This window comes from Perissodus microlepis, chromosome 5, assembly GCF_051167445.1.
Source record: "Perissodus microlepis isolate ML-2025 ecotype Zambia chromosome 5, ASM5116744v1, whole genome shotgun sequence".
NCBI classification, from domain to species: Eukaryota; Metazoa; Chordata; class Actinopteri; order Cichliformes; family Cichlidae; genus Perissodus; species Perissodus microlepis.
The window spans coordinates 5,967,047-5,989,196 of record NC_140465.1 but is presented as its reverse complement, the minus strand read 5'-3'; the positions used below and the strand labels follow the sequence as shown (position 1 = coordinate 5,989,196).

The following is a 22,150-nucleotide window of genomic DNA, read 5'->3' as shown; positions in this document are numbered from 1 at the left end:
TCGTCTGTTTGTTTGACTGACAGGAACAGGAAATAGTGGTTGGAAATTACTGTTGGTGTTACATGAGGGTAAAGAAGGGCTTTAAGCACCTGGGTAAAAACTGGACCCATGATGAAACACTACAACAAGTACAACATATTCTTCAGTTTTAATATGTGACCATACTGTGCAGACTGCTGATGAGTTACATGGTTACATTTCATTAATCATTGTTAAACTAAAGTGGTAAGCAGTTACTTTATCCTTTCACTTAAAATTTCCAGGAAAAACACTACCTTGGCTACTTTTGTGCTTACATTTGATCTATGCTGGGTCACTACTTTTGCACTATAATGCTGCTGCTGACACCTTGGTTCACACTGACAATTAGAAAAAAAGCTGATAGGAAAAGAAGGATGGAAAATGCCTGGAATTTAGTTACACTTGCAAATACTGCTGCCTCCAAACTGCAAGCATCAATAAAATGTTACAGTATTGTTTTCTATATCTGTGCATATATCCTTATTGGTAGTTTTCTCGAAATAGAAGATCTTCATTTTAAAAAAAAATCTCTGATAACATTGCTGAAGCTAGCGCCCACCCCTACTGCACGTACTGCAAATATAAAACTGATATATACTTACATCATGAAGCAGTTGATGTCTGGTTTCCGACAAATACAGTAAAGAGGTGCGTTCTCCCCCTCCATACCAGTGTTCTCAGGCACTGGTACATGGTCAGTGTCAGACACTTCACTGTCCTACAACATACCACATAGGACCACATTAGAAATGACATGTATGTAGACATGCTAATTATACCTGGCTAAATGGATGCAGTAACAAAACGTTACTTAACTACTCTAGTTATTAGTTTCCAGTTGTGTGCAGTTGCTCCAGTCTTACTGACAGTATACTGTTTCAAACACCAGTGCCAACATTTTATTTTTTAAATCTTAGTATGATTCTGCACCAAGACTTGTGGCCTGTTGCTCGGTAACTTATTGTCTGACTACATTAACTACAGTTCATAAACATCATTCATTTTCTCCTACTTATTTTATTCAGGTTGTATTCCAGCTGTCATAGGGCAAAAGTACACCCTGGACAGGTCGCCAGTCTGTTGGAGGGTTATTAGAGAGACTCGGACAACCACTCACACCAACAGCCAACTAAGCTAACCCCGCGCATGTCTTTGGAGTTCAACACCAGTCTGGCCGAATCACAGATAAGCAGGGTGTCTGTGCTGCAGAGCACAGCTGTGTCAGAGACTCTCGACATCAATGTAGCGTTAAGGATGCGGAGCGATGGGTGCACTAACACAATGTAAATATTAAAGTTCTCGCCATTGTCAATATGCTGTTGCGCTCTTGTTCGTATTATTGCAACCATATCTCTAGTCTAGCTTACCCTAAAAGTTTGGAGAGAATTGGTCTGTTAAGAAACGCGATCGATTGTTTGGGACTGCTCTAGCCATCACGTCGCATAAACAACTCTACTTCCGGTGGGAAAACTAATTAAGGGTAAAGTCGCACTAATAACACCTACCACTCACGTTCATAAGCATACGCTATGATCACTTCCACGCAGTAACGTTGTAATAAATATAATCCCGGTAAAGTCAATTAGCGAACACTACTGGCATGTAATGCCAATGACGACCATGTCACAAACTGTAGAAAATGCTCAAAATGTTGTCGGCACCAAAAGTGAAGGGCTGACAGTTGTGTTTATATACGAACCGTAAGCGCTAATGTTGGTTAGCATCAGCTAAAGCGAGGAAGTTTGACACTTGCAGAGGCAGTGAACGCAGAGAGAGCTTAAAAACGCATTGTGGGGTTTTTTTGTTTAGTCTTTGCTTCGTTGCTTTGATTTGGGATTTTTTGCATTAAGACGTTGCACACAAAATTACAGATATAACGGTGACTTAGCTGCTCGTTGGATAAACCCATGGACCTTAGAAAAGATCAACACTACTCGGATGTAAGCACCCGTGTATAACACAATAGGCAAAATTACGCTTGCTAACCTTTCCACATCACAGGCTTCACATCAAATGAACATTTTTTCAAATACTCACCATGATCCGAGACCGTTTAAATATTTTGTTACTCTGAAAATATGGCAGTATGAAGCTAAACCTTTAGCTTGACGGCTAAAGCAATGCTAAGATTTACACGGAAACGATCAGCGGGCATCGTTAAAGTACTATTGGTCTACATTCATCTTCTATGGTAGCAGCCTGGGCAGAGTAACAGCCAACTTTAAACTGCGCCATCTGTTGGCACCAATTACAGTAGAAAACATTATTGCGACAGCACGTTTTTGGGGGAAAATAACAGAGATTGAAACTTTATTGATAATTTGTCCAAGTTGAAAAATGCCCTCCTCCAAAAATATCACGTGACAACCTCATTGCCTTACAGAATTACGACGTCACACACATGTAGAATCTTACCACCATTCGGATCCTTTGATCCTTTGATCCTTAAAACCTATAAATAGGGGTGAAGAGCAACGACTTTTAGTCCGTTTCTCGCAGCGTTGATGTGTGCAGCATTGAACCGTTCGCCAGAAAAGCCTTTCGAAATATTTGGATCCTTTGCAATAGTAACTGTATCCACACCCAACATGTCTCAAACAAATCCAAAGGGACAAGAAGTTGACCCCTACGCTCTTCCCTGGGATGAGCCACTAGACTCTTCCCTTTCCTCTCTTCCTTGGTGTGACCAAGTGGAACTAGAGGAAAAGCGTTTGGAAGAAATGGAGGATGAAGCGCTCAGAAACACCGAGAAGATTAAGTTCTTGATGGAGGAAAATGAGCGAAAGAGCGCTGACCTCAAAAAGTTGTCATACCAGCTTCAAGAAAAGGAAGCTGTTATTGAGGAGAAACAACAAGATCTCCATGACATGGACAAGAAGAACCAGGAGCTCCAAGGAAAGCTTGATGAAGCTCTGCAACAAAATAAAAAACTTGTCCAAGAGAAGAAACAAGACGGCATGAAGAAGAGAGGGCTGCACAGCAATCTCCAAGAAATGGAGCTAATGTACAGTGTATACAAAAAAAAGCTTGATCGCACACTGCAAGAAAATGAAAAGCTTCTCCAAGAGAAAAGGCAACAGGAGTTAAAACAAAAACAAATGCATTCCAATCTTCAGCGCATCGAGCAACACAATGAAAGCTTGCAAGGAAAGCTTCATGAAGCTCTGCGACAAAATAGAAAACTCCTCCAAGAGAAGAAAGAAGACAGCATGAAGAAGAGAGGGCTGCACTCCAATCTCCGAGACATGGAGCTCATGTACAGTGTAGACAAAAAAAGGCTTGATCGCACAGAGCAAGCAAATGAGAAGCTTCTCCAAGAGAAAAGTGAACAAGAAATCAAACAAAAACAAATGGATTCCAAACTTCACAGCATCAAGCAACAAAATGAAAGCTTGCAAGGAAAGCTTGATGAAGCTCTGCGGCAAAATAAAGAAATCCTTCAAGAGAAAGAGCAGCTGGACAGAAAGCAGGGAGACATGGAGTGCCAACTCCAGCTCATGGAGGGAAACGACAGGATGCTGCAGGTAAAGTTCGATGAGACACTGCACAAATATCAAGACCTGCTTCAAGAGAGAGAACAGCTGGTCATTAAGCAGAGAGGAGAAAAACTTCTTCTCCAGGAGTTTGAGAAGAAAAACCAAAACCTGCAAGAACTTTACAACAAAATGAAGTTGAAAGCATCTGAGCTGGAAGGTGAAAATGAAAAACTGCAAAAGCAGGAGGCAACATCTAAAGTGCTGAAAGAAAGGTTGGAAGAAAAACAAGCCGAAATAGAAGAAGTGGAGAAAAAATGCAACAAGCTGCAGAAGGAAAACACCGAAACAATCGAGGAGCTGAAAATCCTCATCCTCGAGAAAAAGGTGCTCGTGGAAAAGCAGCTGGAGAAAAAGAAAAAACGCTTCTGCTTCTTCTGGAGGAAGAACACTCCTTCTTTCACTACTGCCAATGTCACCTCTTCTTCCCCCACCTCTGTTCCAGCTTAATTCCCCCCCTCCCTTTAACTACTAACACCTCTCCCATCTCCCCCATCTCCCTCCCCTCTTTTCACATTCACCCCCCAACCAGTCCCGACAGTTGACTGCCCCCTCTAGAGCCTGGTTCTGTCATAGGTTTCTTCCTTTAAAGGGAGTTTTTCCTATCCACTGTCGCCTAGTGCTTGCTCAGAGGGGATTGTTGGGGTTTTCTCTCCTCTCTCCCTTTACTTTACGCTCTTCTTTACACCCCCACCCCCACCCCCACCTTTTCTTTTTTCTTAATAATTGAACAATAAAAACAGTTGGCCGCTAATTAAATGTGTCAAATCAATGTCTTTATTCAAGAATACAAGAAATGGGTAATAGCTGCATGTGTGTTTGTGTGTGTGCATAATATGCATACTTTACGTGTTGGATCCAAATCCCACAAGGAATTAAATAAAACAAGAAGACAAACAAAAACAAATATTTCTCTCCCTTCCCAGGTCAGGAATCAGGATGAGGAAGAAATGAGGTCAGATCAGTGCAGGTTTTTGCACTACTGACATAAAGTTTCTGCTGATTAAAAAAAGTATGTCGATATTTCTGAAATACATTTGCAAACAAATAACTTTGACAACTTGTGTTTTTTCATAAAAGAAAAAAGAAAAATCAGAGAGCAGAGCTGGTAAAACAGCTTAGCTCCGCAGGTTACAGGAGATCAGATGCCAAATACTTTTCATGACAGTCTTCGTTATTGCATAAATCTCCCCTTTTATCATTGATCAGTAAATCACTGCATATAAATTCATCTAACCGTTATAATTTCATGAGTAAAGATTCTCAGATGACTGAATGGCGGTTTTCGTAAATGTTGAACTTTATTGTGATTTCTATTTTTAGAATCAATAGCACACATTTTGATTTAGTTTTGCAAGCTGCTGATTTCACACAGATCCACTGCCCAAACGTGCCTTTGAGTTTTTCATCATTTAACAAGAATAGGCTCAGGCAATCATTGTGGAATTAGGCTTTGGGAAGGTCTGGGGACAGGTATGATGGTGGTGGTTTTAAAGCACTGTGGCACAACAGCTTGACTCAGGGAGATGTTAAAGATGCCAGCTAGGACATCAGTCAGCTGGTCAGCACGGGCTCCGAGCACGCGTCCAGGTATATTGTCTGGTCCAGCAGCTTTGTGTGGGTTGACTTTAGTGAGAGTCCTTCTCACACTGGCCGTGGACAGGGACAGCACTTGGTTGTCTGGCAAGGGGGTGGCCCTCTATAGTCCGTCTTGCGTCCCATTTAAACAAGTGCGTGTTCACACTGCCCCTGGATGTCCTGGCCTCTGAGGTTAAGGTGTACGGCTCCTGGTTGTCAACTGACCAATTTATCATGGCAAAGCCTGTGGTGGACAAAAGATAAGAGGCTGATTATAAAAATGATCCATGCACGCCTTATGACCAACACCATGTACAGTTAACACAGCTAAATGGCTGTGAAATTGTAAAATTACTTTTGAAATAAAGCTATTCAAAGTCAATTAACTGTGACTATAATAATAGCAATGTTAGCCAGCAAACAAAACGTTAGCACTAATTAAAATAAGCTGCTAGGTGATGTTACTGTTTCAAGTTCTCTCATTGTTTGACATGTAGGGCAGATATTTTGGTGACACTGAGATTAGCCAGACACTAAACAGCAGTGTAATATCAACGCTAGATTAGATGTTTTCTAATCCGATAAAGTGACATTATTCCTGTTTATAGAAGATGTTTGTCGTCTGTTTGTTTGACTGACAGGAACAGGAAATAGTGGTTGGAAATTACTGTTGGTGTTACATGAGGGTAAAGAAGGGCTTTAAGCACCTGGGTAAAAACTGGACCCATGATGAAACACTACAACAAGTACAACATATTCTTCAGTTTTAATATGTGACCATACTGTGCAGACTGCTGATGAGTTACATGGTTACATTTCATTAATCATTGTTAAACTAAAGTGGTAAGCAGTTACTTTATCCTTTCACTTAAAATTTCCAGGAAAAACACTACCTTGGCTACTTTTGTGCTTACATTTGATCTATGCTGGGTCACTACTTTTGCACTATAATGCTGCTGCTGACACCTTGGTTCACACTGACAATTAGAAAAAAAGCTGATAGGAAAAGAAGGATGGAAAATGCCTGGAATTTAGTTACACTTGCAAATACTGCTGCCTCCAAACTGCAAGCATCAATAAAATGTTACAGTATTGTTTTCTATATCTGTGCATATATCCTTATTGGTAGTTTTCTCGAAATAGAAGATCTTCATTTTAAAAAAAAATCTCTGATAACATTGCTGAAGCTAGCGCCCACCCCTACTGCACGTACTGCAAATATAAAACTGATATATACTTACATCATGAAGCAGTTGATGTCTGGTTTCCGACAAATACAGTAAAGAGGTGCGTTCTCCCCCTCCATACCAGTGTTCTCAGGCACTGGTACATGGTCAGTGTCAGACACTTCACTGTCCTACAACATACCACATAGGACCACATTAGAAATGACATGTATGTAGACATGCTAATTATACCTGGCTAAATGGATGCAGTAACAAAACGTTACTTAACTACTCTAGTTATTAGTTTCCAGTTGTGTGCAGTTGCTCCAGTCTTACTGACAGTATACTGTTTCAAACACCAGTGCCAACATTTTATTTTTTAAATCTTAGTATGATTCTGCACCAAGACTTGTGGCCTGTTGCTCGGTAACTTATTGTCTGACTACATTAACTACAGTTCATAAACATCATTCATTTTCTCCTACTTATTTTATTCAGGTTGTATTCCAGCTGTCATAGGGCAAAAGTACACCCTGGACAGGTCGCCAGTCTGTTGGAGGGTTATTAGAGAGACTCGGACAACCACTCACACCAACAGCCAACTAAGCTAACCCCGCGCATGTCTTTGGAGTTCAACACCAGTCTGGCCGAATCACAGATAAGCAGGGTGTCTGTGCTGCAGAGCACAGCTGTGTCAGAGACTCTCGACATCAATGTAGCGTTAAGGATGCGGAGCGATGGGTGCACTAACACAATGTAAATATTAAAGTTCTCGCCATTGTCAATATGCTGTTGCGCTCTTGTTCGTATTATTGCAACCATATCTCTAGTCTAGCTTACCCTAAAAGTTTGGAGAGAATTGGTCTGTTAAGAAACGCGATCGATTGTTTGGGACTGCTCTAGCCATCACGTCGCATAAACAACTCTACTTCCGGTGGGAAAACTAATTAAGGGTAAAGTCGCACTAATAACACCTACCACTCACGTTCATAAGCATACGCTATGATCACTTCCACGCAGTAACGTTGTAATAAATATAATCCCGGTAAAGTCAATTAGCGAACACTACTGGCATGTAATGCCAATGACGACCATGTCACAAACTGTAGAAAATGCTCAAAATGTTGTCGGCACCAAAAGTGAAGGGCTGACAGTTGTGTTTATATACGAACCGTAAGCGCTAATGTTGGTTAGCATCAGCTAAAGCGAGGAAGTTTGACACTTGCAGAGGCAGTGAACGCAGAGAGAGCTTAAAAACGCATTGTGGGGTTTTTTTGTTTAGTCTTTGCTTCGTTGCTTTGATTTGGGATTTTTTGCATTAAGACGTTGCACACAAAATTACAGATATAACGGTGACTTAGCTGCTCGTTGGATAAACCCATGGACCTTAGAAAAGATCAACACTACTCGGATGTAAGCACCCGTGTATAACACAATAGGCAAAATTACGCTTGCTAACCTTTCCACATCACAGGCTTCACATCAAATGAACATTTTTTCAAATACTCACCATGATCCGAGACCGTTTAAATATTTTGTTACTCTGAAAATATGGCAGTATGAAGCTAAACCTTTAGCTTGACGGCTAAAGCAATGCTAAGATTTACACGGAAACGATCAGCGGGCATCGTTAAAGTACTATTGGTCTACATTCATCTTCTATGGTAGCAGCCTGGGCAGAGTAACAGCCAACTTTAAACTGCGCCATCTGTTGGCACCAATTACAGTAGAAAACATTATTGCGACAGCACGTTTTTGGGGGAAAATAACAGAGATTGAAACTTTATTGATAATTTGTCCAAGTTGAAAAATGCCCTCCTCCAAAAATATCACGTGACAACCTCATTGCCTTACAGAATTACGACGTCACACACATGTAGAATCTTACCACCATTCGGATCCTTTGATCCTTTGATCCTTAAAACCTATAAATAGGGGTGAAGAGCAACGACTTTTAGTCCGTTTCTCGCAGCGTTGATGTGTGCAGCATTGAACCGTTCGCCAGAAAAGCCTTTCGAAATATTTGGATCCTTTGCAATAGTAACTGTATCCACACCCAACATGTCTCAAACAAATCCAAAGGGACAAGAAGTTGACCCCTACGCTCTTCCCTGGGATGAGCCACTAGACCCTTCCCTTTCCTCTCTTCCTTGGTGTGACCAAGTCGAACTAGAGGAAAAGCGTTTGGAAGAAATGGAGGATGAAGCGCTCAGAAACACAGAGAAGATTAAGTTCTTGATGGAGGAAAATGAGCGAAAGAGCGCTGACCTCAAAAAGTTGTCATACCAGCTTCAAGAAAAGGAAGCTGTTATTGAGGAGAAACAACAAGATCTCCATGACATGGACAAGAAGAACCAGGAGCTCCAAGGAAAGCTTGATGAAGCCCTGCAACAAAATAAAAAACTTGTCCAAGAGAAGAAACAAGACGGCATGAAGAAGAGAGGGCTGCACAGCAATCTCCAAGAAATGGAGCTAATGTACAGTGTGTACAAAAAAAAGCTTGATCGCACACTGCAAGAAAATGAAAAGCTTCTCCAAGAGAAAAGGCAACAGGAGTTAAAAGAAAAAGAAATGCATTCCAAGCTTCAGAGCATCGAGCAACACAATGAAAGCTTGCAAGGAAAGCTTGATGAAGCTCTGCGACAAAATAAAAAACTTGTCCAAGAGAAGAAGCAAGACGGCATGAAGAAGAGAGGGCTGCACTCCAATCTCCGAGACATGGAGCTCATGTACAGTGTAGACAAAAAAAGGCTTGATCGCACAGAGCAAGCAAATGAGAAGCTTCTCCAAGAGAAAAGGGAACAAGAGATCAAACAAAAAGAAATGGATTCGGAGCTTCAGAGCATCAAGCAACAAAATGAAAGCTTGCAAGGAAAGCTTGATGAAGCTCTGCGGCAAAATAAAGAAATCCTTCAAGAGAAAGAGCAGCTGGACAGAAAGCAGGGAGACATGGAGTGCCAACTCCAGCTCATGGAGGGAAACGACAGGATGCTGCAGGTAAAGTTCGATGAGACACTGCACAAATATCAAGACCTGCTTCAAGAGAGAGAACAGCTGGTCATTAAGCAGAGAGGAGAAAAACTTCTTCTCCAGGAGTTTGAGAAGAAAAACCAAAACCTGCAAGAACTTTACAACAAAATGAAGTTGAAAGCATCTGAGCTGGAAGGTGAAAATGAAAAACTGCAAAAGCAGGAGGCAACATCTAAAGTGCTGAAAGAAAGGTTGGAAGAAAAACAAGCCGAAATAGAAGAAGTGGAGAAAAAATGCAACAAGCTGCAGAAGCAAAACACAGAAAAAATCGAGGAGCTGATCCTCATCCTCGAGAAAAAGCAGGAAAAGAAGAAACGCTTCTGCTTCTTCTGAAGGAAGAACACTCCTTCTTTCACTACTGCCAATGTCACCTCTTCTTCCCCCACCTCTGTTCCAGCTTAATTCCCCCCCCCCCTTTAACTACTAACACCTCCCCCATCTCCCCCATCTCCCTCCCCTCTTTTCACATTCACCCCCCAACCAGTCCCGACAGTTGACTGCCCCCTCTAGAGCCTGGTTCTGTCATAGGTTTCTTCCTTTAAAGGGAGTTTTTCCTATCCACTGTCGCCTAGTGCTTGCTCAGAGGGGATTGTTGGGGTTTTCTCTCCTCTCTCCCTTTACTTTACGCTCTTCTTTACATCCCCCCCCCCCCCCCCACCCCCACCTTTTCTTTTTTCTTAATAATTGAACAATAAAAACAGTTGGCCGCTAATTAAATGTGTCAAATCAATGTCTTTATTCAAGAATACAAGAAATGGGTAATAGCTGCATGTGTGTTTGTGTGTGTGCATAATATGCATACTTTACGTGTTGGATCCAAATCCCACAAGGAATTAAATAAAACAAGAAGACAAACAAAAACAAATATTTCTCTCCCTTCCCAGGTCAGGAATCAGGATGAGGAAGAAATGAGGTCAGATCAGTGCAGGTTTTTGCACTACTGACATAAAGTTTCTGCTGATTAAAAAAAGTATGTCGATATTTCTGAAATACATTTGCAAACAAATAACTTTGACAACTTGTGTTTTTTCATAAAAGAAAAAAGAAAAATCAGAGAGCAGAGCTGGTAAAACAGCTTAGCTCCGCAGGTTACAGGAGATCAGATGCCAAATACTTTTCATGACAGTCTTCGTTATTGCATAAATCTCCCCTTTTATCATTGATCAGTAAATCACTGCATATAAATTCATCTAACCGTTATAATTTCATGAGTAAAGATTCTCAGATGACTGAATGGCGGTTTTCGTAAATGTTGAACTTTATTGTGATTTCTATTTTTAGAATCAATAGCACACATTTTGATTTAGTTTTGCAAGCTGCTGATTTCACACAGATCCACTGCCCAAACGTGCCTTTGAGTTTTTCATCATTTAACAAGAATAGGCTCAGGCAATCATTGTGGAATTAGGCTTTGGGAAGGTCTGGGGACAGGTATGATGGTGGTGGTTTTAAAGCACTGTGGCACAACAGCTTGACTCAGGGAGATGTTAAAGATGCCCGCTAGGACATCAGTCAGCTGGTCAGCACGGGCTCCGAGCACGCGTCCAGGTATATTGTCTGGTCCAGCAGCTTTGTGTGGGTTGACTTTAGTGAGAGTCCTTCTCACACTGGCCGTGGACAGGGACAGCACTTGGTTGTCTGGCAAGGGGGTGGCCCTCTATAGTCCGTCTTGCGTCCCATTTAAACAAGTGCGTGTTCACACTGCCCCTGGATGTCCTGGCCTCTGAGGTTAAGGTGTACGGCTCCTGGTTGTCAACTGACCAATTTATCATGGCAAAGCCTGTGGTGGACAAAAGATAAGAGGCTGATTATAAAAATGATCCATGCACGCCTTATGACCAACACCATGTACAGTTAACACAGCTAAATGGCTGTGAAATTGTAAAATTACTTTTGAAATAAAGCTATTCAAAGTCAATTAACTGTGACTATAATAATAGCAATGTTAGCCAGCAAACAAAACGTTAGCACTAATTAAAATAAGCTGCTAGGTGATGTTACTGTTTCAAGTTCTCTCATTGTTTGACATGTAGGGCAGATATTTTGGTGACACTGAGATTAGCCAGACACTAAACAGCAGTGTAATATCAACGCTAGATTAGATGTTTTCTAATCCGATAAAGTGACATTATTCCTGTTTATAGAAGATGTTTGTCGTCTGTTTGTTTGACTGACAGGAACAGGAAATAGTGGTTGGAAATTACTGTTGGTGTTACATGAGGGTAAAGAAGGGCTTTAAGCACCTGGGTAAAAACTGGACCCATGATGAAACACTACAACAAGTACAACATATTCTTCAGTTTTAATATGTGACCATACTGTGCAGACTGCTGATGAGTTACACGGTTACATTTCATTAATCATTGTTAAACTAAAGTGGTAAGCAGTTACTTTATCCTTTCACTTAAAATTTCCAGGAAAAACACTACCTTGGCTACTTTTGTGCTTACATTTGATCTATGCTGGGTCACTACTTTTGCACTATAATGCTGCTGCTGACACCTTGGTTCACACTGACAATTAGAAAAAAAGCTGATAGGAAAAGAAGGATGGAAAATGCCTGGAATTTAGTTACACTTGCAAATACTGCTGCCTCCAAACTGCAAGCATCAATAAAATGTTACAGTATTGTTTTCTATATCTGTGCATATATCCTTATTGGTAGTTTTCTCGAAATAGAAGATCTTCATTTTAAAAAAAAATCTCTGATAACATTGCTGAAGCTAGCGCCCACCCCTACTGCACGTACTGCAAATATAAAACTGATATATACTTACATCATGAAGCAGTTGATGTCTGGTTTCCGACAAATACAGTAAAGAGGTGCGTTCTCCCCCTCCATACCAGTGTTCTCAGGCACTGGTACATGGTCAGTGTCAGACACTTCACTGTCCTACAACATACCACATAGGACCACATTAGAAATGACATGTATGTAGACATGCTAATTATACCTGGCTAAATGGATGCAGTAACAAAACGTTACTTAACTACTCTAGTTATTAGTTTCCAGTTGTGTGCAGTTGCTCCAGTCTTACTGACAGTATACTGTTTCAAACACCAGTGCCAACATTTTATTTTTTAAATCTTAGTATGATTCTGCACCAAGACTTGTGGCCTGTTGCTCGGTAACTTATTGTCTGACTACATTAACTACAGTTCATAAACATCATTCATTTTCTCCTACTTATTTTATTCAGGTTGTATTCCAGCTGTCATAGGGCAAAAGTACACCCTGGACAGGTCGCCAGTCTGTTGGAGGGTTATTAGAGAGACTCGGACAACCACTCACACCAACAGCCAACTAAGCTAACCCCGCGCATGTCTTTGGAGTTCAACACCAGTCTGGCCGAATCACAGATAAGCAGGGTGTCTGTGCTGCAGAGCACAGCTGTGTCAGAGACTCTCGACATCAATGTAGCGTTAAGGATGCGGAGCGATGGGTGCACTAACACAATGTAAATATTAAAGTTCTCGCCATTGTCAATATGCTGTTGCGCTCTTGTTCGTATTATTGCAACCATATCTCTAGTCTAGCTTACCCTAAAAGTTTGGAGAGAATTGGTCTGTTAAGAAACGCGATCGATTGTTTGGGACTGCTCTAGCCATCACGTCGCATAAACAACTCTACTTCCGGTGGGAAAACTAATTAAGGGTAAAGTCGCACTAATAACACCTACCACTCACGTTCATAAGCATACGCTATGATCACTTCCACGCAGTAACGTTGTAATAAATATAATCCCGGTAAAGTCAATTAGCGAACACTACTGGCATGTAATGCCAATGACGACCATGTCACAAACTGTAGAAAATGCTCAAAATGTTGTCGGCACCAAAAGTGAAGGGCTGACAGTTGTGTTTATATACGAACCGTAAGCGCTAATGTTGGTTAGCATCAGCTAAAGCGAGGAAGTTTGACACTTGCAGAGGCAGTGAACGCAGAGAGAGCTTAAAAACGCATTGTGGGGTTTTTTTGTTTAGTCTTTGCTTCGTTGCTTTGATTTGGGATTTTTTGCATTAAGACGTTGCACACAAAATTACAGATATAACGGTGACTTAGCTGCTCGTTGGATAAACCCATGGACCTTAGAAAAGATCAACACTACTCGGATGTAAGCACCCGTGTATAACACAATAGGCAAAATTACGCTTGCTAACCTTTCCACATCACAGGCTTCACATCAAATGAACATTTTTTCAAATACTCACCATGATCCGAGACCGTTTAAATATTTTGTTACTCTGAAAATATGGCAGTATGAAGCTAAACCTTTAGCTTGACGGCTAAAGCAATGCTAAGATTTACACGGAAACGATCAGCGGGCATCGTTAAAGTACTATTGGTCTACATTCATCTTCTATGGTAGCAGCCTGGGCAGAGTAACAGCCAACTTTAAACTGCGCCATCTGTTGGCACCAATTACAGTAGAAAACATTATTGCGACAGCACGTTTTTGGGGGAAAATAACAGAGATTGAAACTTTATTGATAATTTGTCCAAGTTGAAAAATGCCCTCCTCCAAAAATATCACGTGACAACCTCATTGCCTTACAGAATTACGACGTCACACACATGTAGAATCTTACCACCATTCGGATCCTTTGATCCTTTGATCCTTAAAACCTATAAATAGGGGTGAAGAGCAACGACTTTTAGTCCGTTTCTCGCAGCGTTGATGTGTGCAGCATTGAACCGTTCGCCAGAAAAGCCTTTCGAAATATTTGGATCCTTTGCAATAGTAACTGTATCCACACCCAACATGTCTCAAACAAATCCAAAGGGACAAGAAGTTGACCCCTACGCTCTTCCCTGGGATGAGCCACTAGACCCTTCCCTTTCCTCTCTTCCTTGGTGTGACCAAGTCGAACTAGAGGAAAAGCGTTTGGAAGAAATGGAGGATGAAGCGCTCAGAAACACAGAGAAGATTAAGTTCTTGATGGAGGAAAATGAGCGAAAGAGCGCTGACCTCAAAAAGTTGTCATACCAGCTTCAAGAAAAGGAAGCTGTTATTGAGGAGAAACAACAAGATCTCCATGACATGGACAAGAAGAACCAGGAGCTCCAAGGAAAGCTTGATGAAGCCCTGCAACAAAATAAAAAACTTGTCCAAGAGAAGAAACAAGACGGCATGAAGAAGAGAGGGCTGCACAGCAATCTCCAAGAAATGGAGCTAATGTACAGTGTATACAAAAAAAAGCTTGATCGCACACTGCAAGAAAATGAAAAGCTTCTCCAAGAGAAAAGGCAACAGGAGTTAAAAGAAAAAGAAATGCATTCCAAGCTTCAGAGCATCGAGCAACACAATGAAAGCTTGCAAGGAAAGCTTGATGAAGCTCTGCGACAAAATAAAAAACTTGTCCAAGAGAAGAAGCAAGACGGCATGAAGAAGAGAGGGCTGCACTCCAATCTCCGAGACATGGAGCTCATGTACAGTGTAGACAAAAAAAGGCTTGATCGCACAGAGCAAGCAAATGAGAAGCTTCTCCAAGAGAAAAGGGAACAAGAGATCAAACAAAAAGAAATGGATTCGGAGCTTCAGAGCATCAAGCAACAAAATGAAAGCTTGCAAGGAAAGCTTGATGAAGCTCTGCGGCAAAAGAAAGAAATCCTTCAAGAGAAAGAGCAGCTGGACAGAAAGCAGGGAGACATGGAGTGCCAACTCCAGCTCATGGAGGGAAACGACAGGATGCTGCAGGTAAAGTTCGATGAGACACTGCACAAATATCAAGACCTGCTTCAAGAGAGAGAACAGCTGGTCATTAAGCAGAGAGGAGAAAAACTTCTTCTCCAGGAGTTTGAGAAGGAAAACCAAAACCTGCAAGAACTTTACAACAAAATGAAGTTCAAAGCATCTGAGCTGGAAGGTGAAAATGAAAAACTGCAAAAGCAGGAGGCAACATCTAAAGTGCTGAAAGAAAGGTTGGAAGAAAAACAAGCCGAAATAGAAGAAGTGGAGAAAAAATGCAACAAGCTGCAGAAGGAAAACACCGAAACAATCGAGGAGCTGAAAATCCTCATCCTCGAGAAAAAGGTGCTCGTGGAAAAGCAGCTGGAGAAAAAGAAAAAACGCTTCTGCTTCTTCTGGAGGAAGAACACTCCTTCTTTCACTACTGCCAATGTCACCTCTTCTTCCCCCACCTCTGTTCCAGCTTAATTCCCCCCCTCCCTTTAACTACTAACACCTCTCCCATCTCCCCCATCTCCCTCCCCTCTTTTCACATTCACCCCCCAACCAGTCCCGACAGTTGACTGCCCCCTCTAGAGCCTGGTTCTGTCATAGGTTTCTTCCTTTAAAGGGAGTTTTTCCTATCCACTGTCGCCTAGTGCTTGCTCAGAGGGGATTGTTGGGGTTTTCTCTCCTCTCTCCCTTTACTTTACGCTCTTCTTTACATCCCCCCCCCACCCCCACCTTTTCTTTTTTCTTAATAATTGAACAATAAAAACAGTTGGCCGCTAATTAAATGTGTCAAATCAATGTCTTTATTCGAGAATACAAGAAATGGGTAATAGCTGCATGTGTGTTTGTGTGTGTGCATAATATGCATACTTTACGTGTTGGATCCAAATCCCACAAGGAATTAAATAAAACAAGAAGACAAACAAAAACAAATATTTCTCTCCCTTCCCAGGTCAGGAATCAGGATGAGGAAGAAATGAGGTCAGATCAGTGCAGGTTTGTGCACTACTGACATAAAGTTTCTGCTGATTAAAAAAAGTATGTCGATATTTCTGAAATACATTTGCAAACAAATAACTTTGACAACTTGTGTTTTTTCATAAAAGAAAAAAGAAAAATCAGAGAGCAGAGCTGGTAAAACAGCTTAGCTCCGCAGGTTACAGGAGATCAGATGCCAAATACTTTTCATGACAGTCTTCGTTATTGCATAAATCTCCCCTTTTATCATTGATCAGTAAATCACTGCATATAAATTCATCTAACCGTTATAATTTCATGAGTAAAGATTCTCAGATGACTGAATGGCGGTTTTCGTAAATGTTGAACTTTATTGTGATTTCTATTTTTAGAATCAATAGCACACATTTTGATTTAGTTTTGCAAGCTGCTGATTTCACACAGATCCACTGCCCAAACGTGCCTTTGAGTTTTTCATCATTTAACAAGAATAGGCTCAGGCAATCATTGTGGAATTAGGCTTTGGGAAGGTCTGGGGACAGGTATGATGGTGGTGGTTTTAAAGCACTGTGGCACAACAGCTTGACTCAGGGAGATGTTAAAGATGCCCGCTAGGACATCAGTCAGCTGGTCAGCACGGGCTCCGAGCACGCGTCCAGGTATATTGTCTGGTCCAGCAGCTTTGTGTGGGTTGACTTTAGTGAGAGTCCTTCTCACACTGGCCGTGGACAGGGACAGCACTTGGTTGTCTGGCAAGGGGGTGGCCCTCTATAGTCCGTCTTGCGTCCCATTTAAACAAGTGCGTGTTCACACTGCCCCTGGATGTCCTGGCCTCTGAGGTTAAGGTGTACGGCTCCTGGTTGTCAACTGACCAATTTATCATGGCAAAGCCTGTGGTGGACAAAAGATAAGAGGCTGATTATAAAAATGATCCATGCACGCCTTATGACCAACACCATGTACAGTTAACACAGCTAAATGGCTGTGAAATTGTAAAATTACTTTTGAAATAAAGCTATTCAAAGTCAATTAACTGTGACTATAATAATAGCAATGTTAGCCAGCAAACAAAACGTTAGCACTAATTAAAATAAGCTGCTAGGTGATGTTACTGTTTCAAGTTCTCTCATTGTTTGACATGTAGGGCAGATATTTTGGTGACACTGAGATTAGCCAGACACTAAACAGCAGTGTAATATCAACGCTAGATTAGATGTTTTCTAATCCGATAAAGTGACATTATTCCTGTTTATAGAAGATGTTTGTCGTCTGTTTGTTTGACTGACAGGAACAGGAAATAGTGGTTGGAAATTACTGTTGGTGTTACATGAGGGTAAAGAAGGGCTTTAAGCACCTGGGTAAAAACTGGACCCATGATGAAACACTACAACAAGTACAACATATTCTTCAGTTTTAATATGTGACCATACTGTGCAGACTGCTGATGAGTTACACGGTTACATTTCATTAATCATTGTTAAACTAAAGTGGTAAGCAGTTACTTTATCCTTTCACTTAAAATTTCCAGGAAAAACACTACCTTGGCTACTTTTGTGCTTACATTTGATCTATGCTGGGTCACTACTTTTGCACTATAATGCTGCTGCTGACACCTTGGTTCACACTGACAATTAGAAAAAAAGCTGATAGGAAAAGAAGGATGGAAAATGCCTGGAATTTAGTTACACTTGCAAATACTGCTGCCTCCAAACTGCAAGCATCAATAAAATGTTACAGTATTGTTTTCTATATCTGTGCATATATCCTTATTGGTAGTTTTCTCGAAATAGAAGATCTTCATTTTAAAAAAAAATCTCTGATAACATTGCTGAAGCTAGCGCCCACCCCTACTGCGCGTACTGCAAATATAAAACTGATATATACTTACATCATGAAGCAGTTGATGTCTGGTTTCCCACAAATACAGTAAAGAGGTGCGTTCTCCCCCTCCATACCAGTGTTCTCAGGCACTGGTACATGGTCAGTGTCAGACACTTCACTGTCCTACAACATACCACATAGGACCACATTAGAAATGACATGCATGTAGACATGCTAATTATACCTGGCTAAATGGATGCAGTAACAAAACGTTACTTAACTACTCTAGTTATTAGTTTCCAGTTGTGTGCAGTTGCTCCAGTCTTACTGACAGTATACTGTTTCAAACACCAGTGCCAACATTTTATTTTTTAAATCTTAGTATGATTCTGCACCAAGACTTGTGGCCTGTTGCTCGGTAACTTATTGTCTGACTACATTAACTACAGTTCATAAACATCATTCATTTTCTCCTACTGATTTTATTCAGGTTGTATTCCAGCTGTCATAGGGCAAAAGTACACCCTGGACAGGTCGCCAGTCTGTTGGAGGGTTATTAGAGAGACTCGGACAACCACTCACACCAACAGCCAACTAAGCTAACCCCGCGCATGTCTTTGGAGTTCAACACCAGTCTGGCCGAATCACAGATAAGCAGGGTGTCTGTGCTGCAGAGCACAGCTGTGTCAGAGACTCTCGACATCAATGTAGCGTTAAGGATGCGGGTCAGGGCGCGGAGCGATGGGTGCACTAACACAATGTAAATATTAAAGTTCTCGCCATTGTCAATATGCTGTTGCGCTCTTGTTCGTATTATTGCAACCATATCTCTAGTCTAGCTTACCCTAAAAGTTTGGAGAGAATTGGTCTGTTAAGAAACGCGATCGATTGTTTGGGACTGCTCTAGCCATCACGTCGCATAAACAACTCTACTTCCGGTGGGAAAACTAATTAAGGGTAAAGTCGCACTAATAACACCTACCACTCACGTTCATAAGCATACGCTATGATCACTTCCACGCAGTAACGTTGTAATAAATATAATCCCGGTAAAGTCAATTAGCGAACACTACTGGCATGTAATGCCAATGACGACCATGTCACAAACTGTAGAAAATGCTCAAAATGTTGTCGGCACCAAAAGTGAAGGGCTGACAGTTGTGTTTATATACGAACCGTAAGCGCTAATGTTGGTTAGCATCAGCTAAAGCGAGGAAGTTTGACACTTGCAGAGGCAGTGAACGCAGAGAGAGCTTAAAAACGCATTGTGGGGTTTTTTTGTTTAGTCTTTGCTTCGTTGCTTTGATTTGGGATTTTTTTGCATTAAGACGTTGCACACAAAATTACAGATATAACGGTGACTTAGCTGCTCGTTGGATAAACCCATGGACCTTAGAAAAGATCAACACTACTCGGATGTAAGCACCCGTGTATAACACAATAGGCAAAATTACGCTTGCTAACCTTTCCACATCACAGGCTTCACATCAAATGAACATTTTTTCAAATACTCACCATGATCCGAGACCGTTTAAATATTTTGTTACTCTGAAAATATGGCAGTATGAAGCTAAACCTTTAGCTTGACGGCTAAAGCAATGCTAAGATTTACACGGAAACGATCAGCGGGCATCGTTAAAGTACTATTGGTCTACATTCATCTTCTATGGTAGCAGCCTGGGCAGAGTAACAGCCAACTTTAAACTGCGCCATCTGTTGGCACCAATTACAGTAGAAAACATTATTGCGACAACACGTTTTTGGGGGAAAATAACAGAGATTGAAACTTTATTGATAATTTGTCCAAGTTGAAAAATGCCCGCCTCCAAAAATATCACGTGACAACCTCATTGCCTTACAGAATTACGACGTCACACACATGTAGAATCTTACCACCATTCGGATCCTTTGATCCTTTGATCCTTAAAACCTATAAATAGGGGTGAAGAGCAACGACTTTTAGTCCGTTTCTCGCAGCGTTGATGTGTGCAGCATTGAACCGTTCGCCAGAAAAGCCTTTTGAAATATTTGGATCCTTTGCAATAGTAACTGTATCCACACCCAACATGTCTCAAACAAATCCAAAGGGACAAGAAGTTGACCCCTACGCTCTTCCCTGGGATGAGCCACTAGACCCTTCCCTTTCCTCTCTTCCTTGGTGTGACCAAGTCGAACTAGAGGAAAAGCGTTTGGAAGAAATGGAGGATGAAGCGCTCAGAAACACAGAGAAGATTAAGTTCTTGATGGAGGAAAATGAGCGAAAGAGCGCTGACCTCAAAAAGTTGTCATACCAGCTTCAAGAAAAGGAAGCTGTTATTGAGGAGAAACAACAAGATCTCCATGACATGGACAAGAAGAACCAGGAGCTCCAAGGAAAGCTTGATGAAGCCCTGCAACAAAATAAAAAACTTGTCCAAGAGAAGAAACAAGACGGCATGAAGAAGAGAGGGCTGCACAGCAATCTCCAAGAAATGGAGCTAATGTACAGTGTATACAAAAAAAAGCTTGATCGCACACTGCAAGAAAATGAAAAGCTTCTCCAAGAGAAAAGGCAAAAGGAGTTAAAAGAAAAAGAAATGCATTCCAAGCTTCAGAGCATCGAGCAACACAATGAAAGCTTGCAAGGAAAGCTTGATGAAGCTCTGCGACAAAATAAAAAACTTGTCCAAGAGAAGAAGCAAGACGGCATGAAGAAGAGAGGGCTGCACTCCAATCTCCGAGACATGGAGCTCATGTACAGTGTAGACAAAAAAAGGCTTGATCGCACAGAGCAAGCAAATGAGAAGCTTCTCCAAGAGAAAAGGGAACAAGAGATCAAACAAAAAGAAATGGATTCGGAGCTTCAGAGCATCAAGCAACAAAATGAAAGCTTGCAAGGAAAGCTTGATGAAGCTCTGCAGCAAAAGAAAGAAATCCTTCAAGAGAAAGAGCAGCTGGAAAGAAAGCAGAGAGAAGAAAAACTTCTTCTCCAGGAGTTTGAGAAGAAAAACCAAAATTTGCAAGAACTTTACAACAAAATGAAGTTCAAAGCATCTGAGCTGGAAGGAGAAAATGAAAAACTGCAAAAACAGGAGGCAACATCTAAAGTGCTGAAAGAAAGGTTGGAAGAAAAAGAAGCCGAAATAGAAGAAGTGGAGAAAAAATGCAACAAGCTGCAGAAGGAAAACACCGAAACAATCGAGGAGCTGAAAATCCTCATCCTCGAGAAAAAGGTGCTCGTGGAAAAGCAGCTGGAGAAAAAGAAAAAACGCTTCTGCTTCTTCTGGAGGAAGAACACTCCTTCTTTCACTACTGCCAATGTCACCTCTTCTTCCCCCACCTCTGTTCCAGCTTAATTCCCCCCCTCCCTTTAACTACTAACACCTCTCCCATCTCCCCCATCTCCCTCCCCTCTTTTCACAGTCACCCCCCAACCAGTCCCGACAGTTGACTGCCCCCTCTAGAGCCTGGTTCTGTCATAGGTTTCTTCCTTTAAAGGGAGTTTTTCCTATCCACTGTCGCCTAGTGCTTGCTCAGAGGGGATTGTTGGGGTTTTCTCCCCTCTCTCCCTTTACTTTACACTCTTCTTTACACCCCCACCCCCACCTTTTCTTTTTTCTTAATAATTGAACAATAAAAACAGTTGGCCGCTAATTAAATGTGTCAAATCAATGTCTTTATTCGAGAATACAAGAAATGGGTAATAGCTGCATGTGTGTTTGTGTGTGTGCATAATATGCATACTTTACGTGTTGGATCCAAATCCCACAAGGAATTAAATAAAACAAGAAGACAAACAAAAACAAATATTTCTCTCCCTTCCCAGGTCAGGAATCAGGATGAGGAAGAAATGAGGTCAGATCAGTGCAGGTTTGTGCACTACTGACATAAAGTTTCTGCTGATTAAAAAAAGTATGTCGATATTTCTGAAATACATTTGCAAACAAATAACTTTGACAACTTGTGTTTTTTCATAAAAGAAAAAAGAAAAATCAGAGAGCAGAGCTGGTAAAACAGCTTAGCTCCGCAGGTTACAGGAGATCAGATGCCAAATACTTTTCATGACAGTCTTCGTTATTGCATAAATCTCCCCTTTTATCATTGATCAGTAAATCACTGCATATAAATTCATCTAACCGTTATAATTTCATGAGTAAAGATTCTCAGATGACTGAATGGCGGTTTTCGTAAATGTTGAACTTTATTGTGATTTCTATTTTTAGAATCAATAGCACACATTTTGATTTAGTTTTGCAAGCTGCTGATTTCACACAGATCCACTGCCCAAACGTGCCTTTGAGTTTTTCATCATTTAACAAGAATAGGCTCAGGCAATCATTGTGGAATTAGGCTTTGGGAAGGTCTGGGGACAGGTATGATGGTG

General features: G+C 41.2%; 1 long non-coding RNA gene across 1 annotated transcript; it reads right to left on the bottom strand.

Moving 5' to 3' along the window:
* Window positions 1–16,311: 16,311 nt before the first annotated feature.
* On the bottom strand, window positions 16,312–19,799 carry LOC146386457 (uncharacterized). The gene is made up of 2 exons (XR_014800222.1): window positions 17,855–19,799; window positions 16,312–16,857 (listed from the first exon to the last, which is right to left on the bottom strand). It is a non-coding gene; the product is annotated as an uncharacterized LOC146386457 (long non-coding RNA).
* Between the last annotated feature and the right edge of the window lie 2,351 nt (window positions 19,800–22,150).